Here is a 6,869-nt window from a genome sequence, read left to right on the forward strand (position 1 = left end):
GCATAATCTAGAAGCTGATATTATATGCACTGATTGCCAAGGGCATTATTTGCCTACCATTTATTGCTGGGCTTCATCTTGCCTTTGCATTATGCCTCATACTTGCATCCATGATTTCTTGATTTGTTCGTGCTTTTTCTGTGCACTTTATTATTATTATAAAATTTCTATATCAGACCCTCCAAGTGTCCCTATTTTTCAAGGACATCCCTGATTTAGAGAAGCCATCCTGGTTTCTGATTTGACCCTAGAATACCCCACTTTTCCTTAGGATGTCCCTATTTTCACTGGAGAAATGTTGGAGCGTATGGAGTTATCCGACTCCCCAAGCCATCTGAAGGCAATCCTGTATAGGAAAGTTTTTTTAATGTTTATGTTTTTTATATACATTGGAAGCTGCCCAGAGTGGTTGGAGCAACCCAGTAAGATGTGTGGGGTATAAATAGTAAAGTTATCAATATGCAATGGGGCGCTCCAATTTTCATCAGAGAAATGTTGGAGGGTATGCTATAAGCCTTTCATTTGAGGATCACAGGGCAGTTTACAATATAAAAACACAGAAATACAGACCATAGTAACAAACAAACATTAGCCAAAGGCCTGGGAGAAGAGGAATGTTTTTGCCACAAAGATGGTCCTCAGATGATGATTGCAGAGTCCGGGGCAGTTCATATGGGGAGGGGAGGTCCATGAGGTTTTGCAGTCCTGAGATGTTTATGGTTCAAAACCAGCACTTTGAATAGGGCCCAGAATCTAATTGGTAGCCAGATCAGTCAGACCAGGATCAGTGTAATATGCTCAAACCATCCTGCCCCAGTGAGCAAAACAGATGCTGAAGTTTCACCAGCTGAAGTTTCCAAACAATCTTCAGAGACAGCCCCGAGTACAATTCATTGCAGTAATCTAGTGATAGAGAGATGTAAGGGACCAGTTCCATGTTGCGTAAGTAATACATCAGTTGCTGCTGTTTCCTAGCATTTTGGAGCTTGACGGATTGTGGAAAACCCTTTACACAACATCTTAAACACAAAAGGTTTTTTGTTTTTTGTTAATTGAATGTGCATGTGTTTCCTGCTTACAAATTGAGAAATCCTGTTTGCAGACATAAGTAGGTATTTTGGCAACATCGTAGGAGCTGATTAGAAAACATGACTAATGCTGCAAATGTGTTAATGCTCCCACTTTGGTGAGATTTTTCAAAGAGCAAATGTTTTGCATTTGTGTGAGAGACAGCATATTTTGTGATGAGCAGTGCTTTTCTTTGCTAATGTTTTAATCAGTCTCCCTCTCTGCCCCTCACTCAATCCAGCTTGGTGTTTTGACAGCCTCCTGAAACATGCCCTTATCATTGAGCAATGCTTCCATACGCCAACAAACGGTATGGGAAACATTCTAATATACACTGTGTCGAGTCGTACATCTGCAAGAGTCAGCAAAATCTTCTCATTCATAGTTTCCCACACAACCCCTCCACCCCAAGCCCTCCCAGTTCCTCTCTTCAGCTCTCTCAAAAATTGGCACAGTGTTACTATGTATAATGAACTAGTTCATTGTCAGTGATTAAATACAATGTCTGGCAGGACTTGTGGGAATCCTTCAATCCCAGAGCAAGCCATCCACCACATGACTTTGAAAGCCTATTAGGATGGCCTTTCTATAGTGTCCTGGGATGGTGATTCACTCTGTCATTTGAAAGGTGGAAACTCCTGATCTGAAGAATCAAATGGTATATACAGAATATTTGAAAAAAGCAGGGTATAGGGGAACTTCAGTGAACTGTCATAAAGCCGGTAAGGTTAAACCTGTTGCCCAAATTATCCTGGCTGCTAGAGGGACAGTTAAGCCAAGGAAAATACAGAAGTTCGGAAAAGGAGTCGTTCAAACAAAATTCCTTTTGTAAGAAGAGGGTCTTTGTCAGGGGAGGACCAGGGCATTTTGTTGCCTGAGGTGGAGGACAAGATGGGGCAACCTTCCAATTCCACATACAGAAGCCAGCCGGACTGAGGCCACACAAACATTAAACATACTACTTTAACAGCCATGGCTTTCCCCAAAGCATGCTGGGAAGCGTAGTTTGTTAAGGGTGCCGAGCTCTGTTTGGACACTCCTGTTCCCCTCACAAAGCTACAACTGCCAGAGTTCCCCGGGAAAAGGGAATGATTGTTAAATCATTCTGGGAACTGTGTATATGCAAGTGGTGGTGGGGATAGATGTCTCCTAACGGCACTTTCTAGCTGATGCTAGTGTGGCGAAAACAATTTAGGGAGAGATTCAGCAAAGGACTTCTGCTTGTACAATAGGGCTTCCCCCTCCTACCCATGTGTCCCTGCACCCCCAAAATTAGCTGAGGAGGTAGAGAAAACCCCTGGAACAACACACGGGGGGGGGGGGGAGGGGAAATTGCTCCATCTGGCAGACTAAAATGCTTGCCCTGCCGAAATGATTGCCATAGCACAATACTAAATGTAGCATTTCCCCTTAAAAATCTGCACAGATTTGGCATGAAATGTTCTTTTCCGTCTTTCCCCCCTCCTTTAGACATCTTTAACTTTCTTGTTGTCCAGCCATCCATTTCCTGAAGGAGGCTTCTTTCTAGTATCTCAGTAGACATCCCACGTAAAAAAACACACAAAACAACTGGCTTCACAATCCTGGCCTAAACACACTGGATTGTCAAAGCATAACACCCTGTTCAAACATTGCACCCACACATGGATGTCTGGTGACCGCCAAAGAGGGACTTGTGTGAAGGAACACAATGTTGCTGCTGACCCCACCATGGGAGAACAGATTGGGAAACCACCCACCCAAACAGATGACAACAAACTACTGGAATTTATTTATGCTCCCAGACCTCCACATACATGTATGCTCTTTGACACCAGAGAACACAACAATTCTGAAAACCAGGGGAACTCCACCTCCAAAACACAGCATTGTTTTGGGGTACAATCCTTTAGAAATTGTCGCTCTCAAGCACCATAGAAATGAATGAAACAACTCTTGTGCTTTTGTAAATTTCCTATCCATTGCAGTAGAATTAAGCAGGAGAACTTTCTAATGGGATATTCCTTTGAGTAGACTGTGGGAGGGAGGGAACTGAACATGAATTGAGATGCCTGAAGTTCTTTTGATGCACTCATAGTTTTAACAGTTTCACCAATATACACATTTCTTATTTTCTTGGGTTACAATCCCACCACCATCCCCACTAATAATAATAATGATAATAAATGAAAGTACAGTTGTACCTTGGTTCTCGAACGGCTTAGTTGCCAAACAAATCAGCTCCTGAATGCCGGAAACCCGGAAGTAACTGTTCCAGTTTGCAAACGTTTTTCAGAAGCCGAACGTCCAATACGGCTTCTGCTCGAGTGCAGGAAGCTCCTGCAGCCAATCGGAAGCCGTGCCTTGGTTTTTGAACGGTTTCGGGAGTTGAACGGACTCCTGGAATGGATTAAGTTCGAGAACCAAGGTACCACTATATAGCAACAGGAATAGAGTAACACTACCGCCTTGTGGTCAGGAAAAAAAATGTACATCAAGGTGGTGGTGTTGCTCCTGCAAAAAAAATTCTCACCAAAGCAGTGTTTGGGATTTCTGAGTCTTGCCATCACATGGAGTGGGGCTACACCTATTGGACCCACCCATGGTATGACACCTCCTGTTGGTGTACAAACAAAAAATGTCCTTACATTAGAGGAAGGTCTGTGAACCTGCTGTGTGTGTCTAGGCTCACCCCTACCCCCATGAATTGGTACCCGGTATGATGAAAGGGACACGGATGGCACTGTGGGTTAAACCACAGAGCCTAGGGCTTGCCGATCAGAAGGTCGGCAGTTCGAATCCCCGCGATGGGGTGAGCTCCCGTTGCTCGGACCCTGCTCCTGCTAACCTAGCAGTTTGAAAGCATGCCAAAGAGCAAGTAGATAAATAGGTACCACTCCGGCAGGAAGGTAAACGGTATTTCCCTGTGCTGCTCTGGTTCACCAGAAGCGGCTTAGTCATGCTGGTCACATGACCCGGAAGCTGGACGCCGGCTCCCTCAGCCAATAAAGCGAGATGAGCGCTGTAACCCCAGAGTCGGTCACGACTGGACCTAATGGTCAGGGGTCCCTTTACCTTTACCTTTATGATGAAAGGAGTCTAGACCTATAAAGCAGACCTTCCTCCAATCACTGGATGGCAAGGCTGACAAAGACATGATGGTGGAGGCCAGGTCTGCAGCAGGCAACTCTAGTTGTGTGATTCAGAACAGCCATATGAGGCTCATAACAAGCAAATTCAATAATGGGGTTAGATAGGGCAGTGAGTAAGAATAGATTTGGTGGGGAATGGAAAAGCACACAAGACCTTACCAATATCATACCCTCCAACATGTCTCTGATGAAAATAGGGACATCCTATTAATAATAATAATAATAATAATAATAATAATAATAATCTGACTGGGTTGCCATAGCCACTCTGAGTGGCTTCCAAAATACATAAAAACATTAAACATTTATTTAAAAAATAAAAAAGCTGTTTTCAGATATCTTCTAAAGGTTGTATAGTTACTTATCTCCTTGGCTCAGGGGTCACATAACTCCATACCTTCCAACGTTTTTCCAAGGAAAATCGAACTCTGTGGTGTCATACGCCTGAGGCAGTTATTTCGGTTGGTTCGGTTATGGCAGTTATTAACAGTCTTAACAGTTAGAGCCCAGGTATTTTCCGTTACGCTGCTGTCTGCCTCAGAGTTAGTCAGTCTGTAACAGTGTTTATCTTAAATACAAATCTATGCAAAGTGCATTAGCAACATAAACACCTACCTGCATTGTATATATTTTAAACTGCAGGTGCAAATACACTAAGTAAAAGTGATTTGTTATTTAAACTTTAAAAGAGTGTCTTGCATATTTCTATAGAAAACTAATTCAAATGACCATAACTCTATAAATGGGAACTAGAGTTTAATTCACACACAGAGTACATACCCTCCAACATTTCTCTGGGGCAGTTCACAACATAAAATTACAATATAAAGAAACCCAATCTACATAATGAAAATAAGAACAAAAACAAACCAACAAACTCTACAAATGAAAATGTTACTATAACAAAATGTTATAGTAACATTTTCAATTGTAGAGTTTGTTGGTTTGTTTACTCTCTTATTGTGTGTGAATGCATATGTGGAGACAGGTGAAAGAGGATTGTGGCCACACTCAACCAACATGCATTTCTCTGAGGTCTACATGCATGCAAATACTTACCTTTGTGTGATTGGGGGCCCTTCTTTTCCAAGATTCCCAATTACCAGTATGTGGAAAGAACTTTACTTATGTACAATTATAACCTGTGTTCGGTCCTGTAGGGTGTGGATCCCCAAGCTTTTCAGGCCCTTTGAAAAAATGTGTTGGGTACCACAAAATACCCATTTCACAGCAATGAGAATTGGTGATGCCCAATGAAACACACACACCAACCAACTGGACAAGGAAATAAAACAGGCGAAACACTCAAACTAAGCAAAACACCCCTCCAGCAACGTAAAAAATGGGTAAAACTAAACATGCACAAACACCCAAGCCATGTAAATCACCCTCCAGGAAAGGAAAAGAAAGGGCAAAACAAAACAGAAGTCTCAGGAATGCAGAGAAAATAAAAAGGGAAATTAGGAAGCCCAAACTCTTTCTAAACACAAGAATACAACGCTGTAAATGAGCCAGAAATTAGATCCTTTTTACCAAAAGAAACAATTCCAATGAGAGAGCCTGTTTTAAACAATTCTCGCTCTCTGGCGCCATCTGGTGTTGCATGTTTAAAAACGCATTCAAATCGCATTATTGTGACAAATGTAGCTGAGTCTTCTCTCTCTCTCTCTCTCTCTCTCTCTCTCTCTCTCTCTCTCTCTCTCTCTCTGTTCTCCTATCCTGTAAATCAGGGGTCAGCAAACTTTTTCAGCAGGGGGCCGGTCAACTGTCCCTCAGACCTTGTGGGGGGCCGGACTATATTTTGGAAAAAAATAATGAACGAATTCCTATGCCCACAAATAACCCAGAGATGCATTTTAAATAAAAGGACACATTCTACTCATGTAAAATCATGCTGATTCCCGGATTTAGGCTGGATTTAGAAGGCCATTGGGCCAGATTCGGCCCCCACATGCCTACCCATGCTGTAAATGTGACGAGGAAGCATCTGAATTTTCAGCAGGAGGCTTCATGGCAAAGTGCAGACCTCCAGCAGACTTGCTCTCTTCCTTTCCAATTCTGAGCCAAGCAAAAGAAGAGAGCGAGGCAGCTGGAGGCCTTCCCTTTGCTTTCTAGCCAGTACTCAGGATAAAAAGAGAGAGACGACAAGAAAATGCCCTAATTAGCTATAGGGAAGACTATCCCTTGGGAAGTTTGGGAGAGTTTGAGCAGGAAAGCACACATATTTTTATTAAATCCAGCCCCAAGAGGATGTTGTTTTAAAATTATGACACACAGAAAATAAATAACATTAAAAGCAAAAACCGGAAAAAATACGAAAACTATCCAAATATTTGCTGGAGATGCTAAAAATACAGAAAATGTTGCTATGGTGTGTGGTGGGAGCATTGTGCTGTTAAAAAGAAAGAAGGAATGTAAAGAGAACTTCCTGCATGCTATGAAGAAAGAGCCAGTGTGGTCATGTGAGTCGGACTGGGATTTCAAAGACCAGGGTTCAAATCCTCACTTGGTCACGAAGCTCCTTGGGTGACCTTGGGCCAGCCTAACCTATGTCATAGGGTTGTTGTGAGCAGGTGCTGACTTTGGTAATACAACATCCTTAGTGATAACAAAATTTGGTTCTCTTCTTCCCCCCATTGTTGTTTTCGCAGTAATTCATTTTGGTACAGT

The sequence above is a fragment of the Podarcis muralis genome, chromosome 3 (assembly GCF_964188315.1).
Source record: "Podarcis muralis chromosome 3, rPodMur119.hap1.1, whole genome shotgun sequence".
Taxonomy (NCBI): Eukaryota; Metazoa; Chordata; class Lepidosauria; order Squamata; family Lacertidae; genus Podarcis; species Podarcis muralis.